Below are 11,300 nucleotides of genomic sequence, written 5' to 3' on the forward strand. Positions count from 1 at the left end.
TTCTAAGCTGTACCTCTTATCAAACTGGGGCCTGCCCATTCGAAAGCTAATAAAGTTCTTTTTCGATTGATGGTATAATGTGTTGAGACTGATTAGTAAACCGTCGACTTATGATGTTGGGAAGTGAAATCTATGATCCTGAATGTTTATTACGAGGGTCCTAACGTACGTATATATATATATATATATATATATATATATATATATATATATATATATATATATATATATATATATATTTTTTGTTTATCGTGTAGAACAAACATCAACGAATAGGAATATGTGGGTTTTGTGGCAAAATACATATGTTTGGGTGGTGAAAATAACCCAAGAATACACATTTTTAGAGCATGCGGCAGCCGGGGGGGAGGGGAGAAAAGCCTATGCGTCATAACCCAGAAAACTTAATAACTTATCTGCGCGAAAGAGTTTAACAGAAAAATTTTAAAGCATCTTTCCTATCACAACTTTCTTGCTGATTGTCAGTATGGGTTCCGTCAGGGACGCTCCACTGGCGATCTTCTCACCTACCTTTCAGACTCCTGATCATCCTCGTTTCGGGACTATGGCAAAAGCTTTGCCATCGCACTTGACATCTCAAAGGCTTTCGATTGAGTCTGGCTCAAATCTTTTATTTCCAAACTGCCCTCTTTCGGTTTCTATCCTTCTACCTGTGCCTTCATCTATAACTTCCTTTCTGTTCGTTCTATAGCCGCTGTTGTAGACGGCCATCGCTCTTCTCCTAGATCTATCAACAGTGGGGTTCCTCAGGGCTCTGTGCTATCACCGACTCTCCTCCTTCTATTTATCAGTGACCTTCTAAGCTGTACATCTAGCCCTATCCACTCATACGCTGATGATTCCACTCTTCACCTTTCAATTCAGTTCCCGCAATGTCCATCTCAGCAGTGGCTTCATCAGACAAGGGATGAGGCTAAGTCAAACCTAATGTCTGACTTCGCTCGTACCTCTGACTGGGGTAATAATAATCTTGTTGTTTTTATTGCCTCAAAAAATCAGTTTTTACACTTATCAACCCAAGACAATCTTCCACAGGAGTACCCACTAATGTTTAATAATATCTAGCTCAATCCTGCATCATCCCTGAACATGCTTTGGGGTTCACTCAGGACTTATCTTGGAAAGATCATATTGCATCTCTTGTAACGTCTGTGCCAAGCTGACTCCGTACCCTCTTTACCCCTGCATGGTTGCTGATTTTATACACGGGTTTTATTCGCCCCTGTTTAGAGTACAACTCTCATGTGTGAGGAAGCTCCCCATATACAGCTCTTCTCAGTAGGGTGGAGTCAAAAGCCTTTCGTCTCATCAACTCTCCTTCTGTTACTGGCTCCCTCCAACTTCTGCCTCTTCACTGCACTGTTGCATCTTTATCTCTTTTCTATCGCTACTTTAAAGATCACTGCTCCTCTGAACTGTCTGCTTGCATCCTTCCACCTCTTCGTCGGGCAACTAGCACCCGTCTAGCAACAAACTCTCGTCCGTTTTCTGTCCAGCTCTCTAATGCAAGAGTTAACCATTACTCTCAGTCTGGAACTGTCTCCCTCTGTCTGTATTTCCTACTTTCTATGATCTCCAGTCCTTCAAACGCAGTGTGTCCAGGCATCTTGAAATGAACGGGTCTTGAATTTGGCTCTCTTTTGTATTGTTTTTTTTTTTTCTTTCTTGGAAGGAACGGTTTGTGTGCCCCTGGCCTTTGGTTCCTTCTTTCTTGCGTTTAAAAAAAAGATGTTATATGTGCATACATAGTAAATAAGTATATATATATATATTATGCCATCATTACACAAGGTAAACTACCTGATATTTGGAAGAAAGCAAACATTGTTCCCTTATTCAAGAAAGAGAAGACAAAATCCACTCAATTACCGACCAGTATCACTTACCAGTGTTGTAACCAAGGTATTAGAAAAGCTTATAAGAAAAGCTTGGGTAAATCAGCTAGAAGAAAACAGTATGATAACAGAAAAACAGTTTGGTTTCAGAAAAGGAAAATCATGTGTTACTAATCTTTGAGCTACTATGACAGAGTAACAGACACATTACAGGAAAGAGAATGATGAGTGGACAGTATCTGTTTAGATTTCAAGAAAGCATTTGACACAGTACCACACCAAAGACTTTTATGGAAACTGTACCATCAAGGAAGAATTCGAGGCAAACTGTATTGTTGGATGCAAGATTTTCTCATGAAATGAGAAATGAGAACAGTACTAAGGGGAAATTACTCATCATGGAAAGAAGTGACTAGTGGAGTACCACAGGGCTCAGTGCTGCAGTGCTGGCACCAATCATGTTTTTAGTGTTTATAAATGATATAGACAGTAACACTAGAAATGAAAGCTATCTAAATATGTTTGCAGATGATGCAAAAATACAAAAGAGAATTACTAACACAGACTCTTGTAAAGAGCTACAAGAAGAATCAAATAAACTTCATGAATGGAGTAATACATGGCAAATGGACTTCAATGTGAACAAGTGTCATGTAATCAAGTTTGGTAAAAGTGGAAAAAGACCTGATTGGGATTATACATTAGGCAATAAAACCCTACACACAGCAGAAACAGAGAAGGACCTAGGTGTGATTATCAATAATGGACTATCTCCGGCTGACCACATCAGTGAGAAGGTACGGAACACGTATACACTGCTTGCAAATATGAGAATAGCATTCACATACATAAATGAAGACATGGTAAGAAAGATAATAACATCATTCATCAGACCAACCCTGGAGTATGCATCAGTAGTCTGGGGTCCTCATCTCAAAAAACACATAGACAAGATTGAAAAAGTTCAAAGGGCCACTACAAGATGGGTACCAAGCTTAAGGGATCTAAGCTACGTAGAAACACTAAATAAATTGAATCTACCAACAATGCAGGAGAGAAGGAAAAGAGATGACATGATTATGCTACATAAATGCATATCAGGGAAGGGGAAAATAGACATAAATGATACTTAACCTATGGGGATGCATCAGCAAGAGGACACTGCAAAAAACTGCATAAAAAGAGAGGTGATAAAGACGTGAGGAAATTTAGTTTCCCAAATAGAGCAATTGATCAGTGGAATGCACTACCAAATGAAATAGTGTGTGCCAAAACAATTCACAAATTTAAGGATATGTACAATAGATATGGTTTAAGACACGGGACAGTACGAGCTTGACTCATTCCTGTAAAGATACAATTAGGTAAGAACACACACACAGTACAAAATTCCTCACCTCCCAACCGATCTGGTCCTGCAGGAAGATTGTCGCCACTGGAGTAGTACATATTTTTTTTATTTATCTGTTTACCTCTATTTATGTCAGTATATTTACATATACAGATATAATGTTATTTACCTCAACACAGTGATAGGGAAATAAATACAGCTCCATTTTCAGTTGCTAGCAACAGGTTTATTGTTCATGTGTGGTTTCTGAGAGGACTAAAAACAAAACAGAAGTAATTATATAAAATAATTGTTAGTATGAAACCAAAGAATGCATAGCTAGCAAGCATAAAAGTGTTAGTGAGCTACGGGAAAATAACGTAAGTGAACGCGGCTGACGGCGGGTCAGCGCGCAGCAAAATACACTGTAGTTTTTTGCATTTTTCTCGAAAACCATGAGGCCTAGGATCACCATTCTTGACTGACACATTGTACATAGGATGATGAAATAAAAACATAACGGTGTCGAGAAAAGTTCTTCGCAAAGGCTCCCCAAGTAAAAAGGTTGTCTGTCGAAAATGAGTTTTACTCTTTCGCTTATTACTCAGTGACCTTCTAAGCTGTACCTCTTATCAAACTGGGGCCTGCCCATTCGAAAGCTAATAAAGTTCTTTTTCGATTGATGGTATAATGTGTTGAGATTGATTAGTAAACCGTCGACTTATGATGTTGGGAAGTGAAATCTATGATCCTGAATGTTTATTACGAGGGTCCTAACGTACGTATATATATATATATATATATATATATATATATATATATATATATATATATATATATATATATATTTTGTTTATAGGGGAGAAAAAACAGCTACGCATATGAAAATGTGGGTGTTGTGGCTAAATACAGATGTGTGGGTGGTGAAAATAAACCAAGAATACACATATTTATAGCATGCGGCAGCCGGGGAGGGGAGAAAAGCCTATGCGTCATAACCCAGAAAACTTAATAACTTATCTGCGCGAAAGAGTTTAACAGAAAAATTTTAAAGCATCTTTCCTATCACAACTTTCTTGCTGATTGTCAGTATGGGTTCCGTCAGGGACGCTCCACTGGCGATCTTCTCACCTACCTTTCAGACTCCTGATCATCCTCGTTTCGGGACTATGGCAAAAGCTTTGCCATCGCACTTGACATCTCAAAGGCTTTCGATTGAGTCTGGCTCAAATCTTTTATTTCCAAACTGCCCTCTTTCGGTTTCTATCCTTCTACCTGTGCCTTCATCTATAACTTCCTTTCTGTTCGTTCTATAGCCGCTGTTGTAGACGGCCATCGCTCTTCTCCTAGATCTATCAACAGTGGGGTTCCTCAGGGCTCTGTGCTATCACCGACTCTCCTCCTTCTATTTATCAGTGACCTTCTAAGCTGTACATCTAGCCCTATCCACTCATACGCTGATGATTCCACTCTTCACCTTTCAATTCAGTTCCCGCAATGTCCATCTCAGCAGTGGCTTCATCAGACAAGGGATGAGGCTAAGTCAAACCTAATGTCTGACTTCGCTCGTACCTCTGACTGGGGTAATAATAATCTTGTTGTTTTTATTGCCTCAAAAATCAGTTTTTACACTTATCAACCCAAGACAATCTTCCACAGGAGTACCCACTAATGTTTAATAATATCTAGCTCAATCCTGCATCATCCCTGAACATGCTTTGGGGTTCACTCAGGACTTATCTTGGAAAGATCATATTGCATCTCTTGTAACGTCTGTGCCAAGCTGACTCCGTACCCTCTTTACCCCTGCATGGTTGCTGATTTTATACACGGGTTTTATTCGCCCCTGTTTAGAGTACAACTCTCATGTGTGAGGAAGCTCCCCATATACAGCTCTTCTCAGTAGGGTGGAGTCAAAAGCCTTTCGTCTCATCAACTCTCCTTCTGTTACTGGCTCCCTCCAACTTCTGCCTCTTCACTGCACTGTTGCATCTTTATCTCTTTTCTATCGCTACTTTAAAGATCACTGCTCCTCTGAACTGTCTGCTTGCATCCTTCCACCTCTTCGTCGGGCAACTAGCACCCGTCTAGCAACAAACTCTCGTCCGTTTTCTGTCCAGCTCTCTAATGCAAGAGTTAACCATTACTCTCAGTCTGGAACTGTCTCCCTCTGTCTGTATTTCCTACTTTCTATGATCTCCAGTCCTTCAAACGCAGTGTGTCCAGGCATCTTGAAATGAACGGGTCTTGAATTTGGCTCTCTTTTGTATTGTTTTTTTTTTTTCTTTCTTGGAAGGAACGGTTTGTGTGCCCCTGGCCTTTGGTTCCTTCTTTCTTGCGTTTAAAAAAAAGATGTTATATGTGCATACATAGTAAATAAGTATATATATATATATTATGCCATCATTACACAATTCTTCTATCTATTTACCTAGTCGGCTTCTCCCAGAGAAAGGGAGGTAACCGAGACAGAACGACACACTCCCAATTTACTCATCCACACACACACATTTATTCGTATCTTAACTCCAAGAGGAGAAGAGACAGATCCACACCGCACTACACCGCAGGAGGGTCAACTGCTCAGTGCAATCAGCAACATCCACAACAGGGCCCGACAACAGAGCTGGTATACCCCTGCCACATCATAATGGACCCTTCCCCTTACCCACACCTGACCTGATCACCTGATCAGACCAAATGCGGGACAATATCCCCTCAGGGCCACGTCACCATTTATTCATTCACAATTTCTCTCCAATCATTCATATTACGTGCAACCACTCTTCCTTGCTCAACATATATTCCTTTCGCATCTAACGCTCCGTTCACACTGTCCATCCATCCAATTTGTGGTCTTCCTTTCAGCCTTACACCTTTCACATCCAATCTAATTATCTTTTTCACTAGTCGCATTTCATCCATTCTCTCCATATTCCCAGACGATTGCAACACTCTGCTCAACTCGATCAGCCATCTCCTGCATAACTCCGGTTCTCCTTCTCATTTCATCATATTTCATTCGATCCATACGCGTCACTCCACACATACTCCTCAGACACCTCATCTCCATTACATTCAAACTCTTCCTCTCTGCTACACCCACATTCCATGTTTCAGCCCCATATAATGCAGTCGGTACCACAACACCCTCATACAGCTTTCTTTTTACGTCCTTTCCAAGCAAACGACATCTAAACACTTTTCTCAATTCTCACACCACCTTTCCTACTTCATTCATTCAAAACTTCACTTCTACATCTATTCTTCCATCCAGAGTAACATGTGACCCTAAATACTTAGAGCATTCTACCTCCTCAAGCAACTCACCTTTATAAACTATATTCGTCCTCCTACCGTCTACCAACCTCGTACACTTCATCACTTTAGTCTTATTCTCATTTACTCTCAATTTCCTCCTTTTACACACCCTTCCAAACTCGTCTCCCAACCGTCTCAATCTCTCCAAATCAGCCACAAGTGCAGTAGATATAATAAACTCACACTGATTTATACAATTTTGTTCTATACAGCGATTACAGTAAAGTTGTTAGTAATTTGTCAGTAATGAACTCACATTTATACATTTTTGTTTTATGCATGGTTAAAAGTTGTTAAGAAAACATCTAACACATTTGGTTTAAACAGTACTTGAAGTTATACGAATTTTGTTCACTTTCTGTCCATTATCCACCAGAAGCCTTCATTTGTGCAACCTCTAAATATTGTTCAAATCTGAAACATGTCTTGCCAGTAGGGAACAAGGGCAGCCTTATGGATATGCAAAAATCTATTTTTTTTTTTTTTTTGACCATAGAGCTTGAATCTTCTTACACGTGATTCTTACTATGCATCCCAGGACTCACATGGGAGGATAAATTCTCTCAGTGACAAATTATCCACCAGGCAAAGACTTCCAGCATAGAAATCATGTTGGCTAAAAACAGCTTAGACGGGTCGGACACGTGTTCTGCATGCCTGAGCACTGCCTTCCCTGCCAAGTTCTGTGTGGCCAACTCCCTACACCACTTTGCAGCACAGGGGGAGAGAAGATGAGTTGTAAAGATCACATAAGGACAACCCTGAAGAAAACCAACATCATAACAATACATCTTGAAACTAATGCCTCTGACAGAGAACAATGATGAGCCCTCTGCAGGGACGGAATTGTTCATCTCAAAGAAACTCAGAACCTGGCCAGAGAAGAGTGTACAGTAGACAATGGAGGCACAACCAGAACAGAGTTTTCCCAACGAACCTGGACTTGACATGACATATGTGGCAAAGTTTGTGGATCCAGAATTGTTTTGCACAGTCACACACTTTGGCACCGAAGACTGAGAAACATACCATATTAGTGAGTATAGTTGCCGTCTCTTCTGCAGCAGAAGGACAGATTTATGTACGTGTGTGTCTGGTGGAAACAAAATTGGAAAAAAATGTTTTGATGAACCTTGGCAGTAGAACTGGAGCTGGATCCCAGATGAGCCAGTTTCAATCTTATGTGTAGTGAAACTTTCGGAAAGGATTATTTGGCCTCCAGTAACTGTCCTCACTGGTGTTAGACACAGGACTGCATAGACAGAAGAATACGGTGGGGCATTTCTGTGGAGTTTCACGCATCTCCACACACACACACACACACACACACACACACACAAACAGGATGGAATAAAAAGGAGGAAGGTAGTAAAACCATGTTATGACAAGTATATAAACAAGATGATAAAGTTGATGTACTCAAATGTGGATGGAATGGTATCTAAAATACTAGAGATGAATGATTATGTCAGAGAAAATGAACCACAAATAATATGCCTAACTGAAACAAAATTAACACCAAGGATATCCCAATGACATACTAAACTTAGAGGAATACAATATATGGAGAAGAGACAGAAATTTAAAAAAAGGAGGAGGAATTATAATATTAACTAAGAAAAATCTAAAAGTCAATGAAATAAAACTAGATGTACCATCACAAGTAGAACTGATTGCAGTAGAGATCAACACATCTGAAGGTAAAGTAATTGTAGCCAATTTGTACATGCCACCCAGATCAAACACATGGGAAAGAGACGAATATGAGGACCTGGCAGAGAGTACAATTGAAAGTTTAAGACCATTACTACATAAAATGGAAGAGAAATCGGAAAGAATTATACTAACTGGGGATTTCAATACAAATATAAATTGGAATACTCTAGATATAATTAGCCAAGAAAGCTGTTGGGACCAAAAGCTCCTGGATCTCGTGCAAGAGTTTTTCTTAACGCAACATGTGAGGGAAACCACCAGAAAAAGAGGACTTGATGTACCTTCAGTGCTAGATCTAATATTTACTAGGCAAGAAAATGACATTGACAGTTTAATATATCACCCTCCACTCGGCAAAAGCGATCATGCAGTACTAAATTATAACTTCAGGATAGCATATGACATAGTAAACAGCAATGACAGTTACAAAAAGAGCCTAAACTATAAAAAGGGAAATTATCAAGACCTAAAGAAGTATTTCTTAGAAGTTGATTGGGAAAATGAGCTTAGAGGACAAGATTTAAATGCTGTATATAAAAATTCTGTGAATTTTATGAAATAGGAGTCCAGAAGTACATCCCACAGCACAAAGAAGCAGATAAGAAAATACAGAAATGGTTCAATACAGAATGTAAAAAATCAAAAGAAAGAAGAGATTTGTTGTGGAATAGATACAGAAGACACAATAGTGAAAGGGCGTATAATAATTACAAACAGGCAAGAAACGATTATACAAGAATAAGGAGGGAAGCCCAAAAACAGTTTGAGGAGGATATAATAAATAAAAGTAGTGATCAACCAAAGCTGTTTTACAGCTATATCTGAAGCAAAACCAAAGTAAGAGATATAATACAATCCACTACGGACGAGGGAATCACTTATACACAAGAGAAAGATATTTGTGAAGCACTAAATAAGAATTTCCAATTAGTTTTTACAGAAGAAAAAAAATTTGAGAGGAACTATGTGGAACATGCTTGTCCACACATACTACCAGATATACAAATAGAAGAAAAAGTAATACAGGAGGAGTTAAGTAGATTAGACAGAGGTAAAGCAAGTGGTCCTGATGAAATTTCATGTTGGATATTACGAGAACGTGCAAAGGAGTTAAGTAAACCATTATTTTAAATTTTCAAGAAATCCTTGAGTCAAGGTAAACTACCTGATATTTGGAAAAAAGCAAATACTGTCCCCTTATTCAAGAAAGGAAATAGGCAAAATCCACTCAACTACCGACCAGTATTACTGACCAGTGTTGTAAGCAAGGTATTAGAAAAGCTTATAAGAAAAGCTTGGGTAAATCATCTAGTAGAACACACTATGATAACAGAAAGACAGTTTGGTTTCAGAAAAGGAAAATCATGTGTTACTAATCTGTTGAGCTACTATGACAGAGTAACAAACACAATACAGGAAAGGGAAGGATGGGTGGACAGTATCTGTTTATATTTCAAGAAAGCATTTGACAAAGTACCACACCAAAGACTTTTATGGAAACTGTACCATTAAGGAGGAATTTGAGGCAAACTGTTTTGTTGGATGCAAGACTTTCTCATAAAAAGAGAAATGAGAACAGTACTAAGAGGAAACTACTCATCATGGAAAGAAGTGACTAGTGGAGTACCACAGGGTTCAGTGCTGGCACCAATCATGTTTTTAGTGTTTATAAATGATATATACAGTAACACTGGAAATGAGAGCTATCTGAATATGTTTGCAGATGATGCAAAAATACAAAGGAGAATTACTAACACAGACTCTTGTAAAGAGCTACAAGAAGAATTAAATAAACTTCATGAATGGAGTAGTACATGGCAAACGGAATTCAATGTGGAAAAGTGTCATGTAATCAAGTTTGGTAAAAGTGGAAAAAGACCTGATTAGGATTATAAGTTAGGAAATAAAACCCTATACACATCAGAAAGAGAGAAAGACCTAGGTGTGATTATCAATAACAGACTATCTCCGGCTGACCACATCAGCGAGAAGGTACGGAACATGTATACACTGCTTGCAAATATGAGAATAACATTCACATACATAAATGAAGACATGCTAAGAAAGATAATAACATCATTCATTAGACCAACCCTGGAAAATGCATCAGTAGTCTGGAGTCCTCATCTCAAAAAGCACATAGACAAGATTGAAAAAGTTCAAAGGGCCGCTACAAGATGGATACCAAGCTTAAGGGACCTAAGCTACGAAGAAAGACTAAATAAACTGAATCTACCAACACTACAGGAGAGAAGGAAAAGAGGTGACATGATAATGCTATATAAGTACATATCAGGGAAGGAGAAAATAGACATAAATGATTACTTAACATATGGAGAAGCATCAGCAAGAGGACACTGCAAAAAACTGCATAAGAAGAGAGGTGATAAAGAAGTAAGGAAATTCAGTTTCCCAAACAAAGCAATTGATCAATGGAATGCACTACCGAATGAAATAGTGTGTGCCAAAACAATTCACAAATTTAAGGATATGTACGATAAATATGGTTTAAGACACGGGACAGTACGAGCTTGACTCATTCCTGTAAAGATACAATTAGGTAAGAACAATTAGGTAAGAACACACACACACACACGCACGCACGCACGCAAGCGCACGCGCGCAGAGAGAGAAAGGTGGGGTTGCACATCAACAGTGTGATGTCTATTACTTTATTCATGGTGTGAAAAGACAGATTTATTCAGCAGAAAACTGTGGTAGCTGTGGTGGTGGTGGTACGGGGGTCGGCGGTACCTGTGATCAGGGTGGTGGTGGTGGTGGTAGTGGTAGCAGTGGTAGCTGTGATGGTGGTGGTAGCTATGAAGATGATGCTGGTGGTGGTAGTAGCTCTAATGATGATGGAGGTGGTGGGGGTGGGGGTGGTAACTGTTCAGATACATGCAGCTCTCATTTGGACAAGTGATTTTCTGCCGTATCAGGCCAAAAAACACTTGCTCCAAAACAAAACGCTGTTCAGAAGCGTGTTTTTTTTTTTTTTTTTCCAAAAAAGTGTTGAGTGGCCTCGGAGGGTATCTTTGTCCTGACCACGAGAGAGTACACACGGTAACTAAGCAAAA

At 39.2% G+C, this 11,300-nt stretch overlaps 1 protein-coding gene across 1 annotated transcript in view; it reads right to left on the reverse strand.

The window, feature by feature from the left end:
• Window positions 1-11,300, reverse strand: part of LOC145407291 (glutamate receptor ionotropic, delta-1-like) — a 528,461-nt gene that overhangs the window by 164,154 nt on the left and 353,007 nt on the right. The gene's annotated exons all lie outside the window — the stretch shown is intronic.

This window comes from Coenobita brevimanus, chromosome 8 (genome assembly GCF_032717465.1).
Source record: "Coenobita brevimanus isolate Jiangsu-jjx chromosome 8, ASM3271746v2, whole genome shotgun sequence".
NCBI classification, from domain to species: Eukaryota; Metazoa; Arthropoda; class Malacostraca; order Decapoda; family Coenobitidae; genus Coenobita; species Coenobita brevimanus.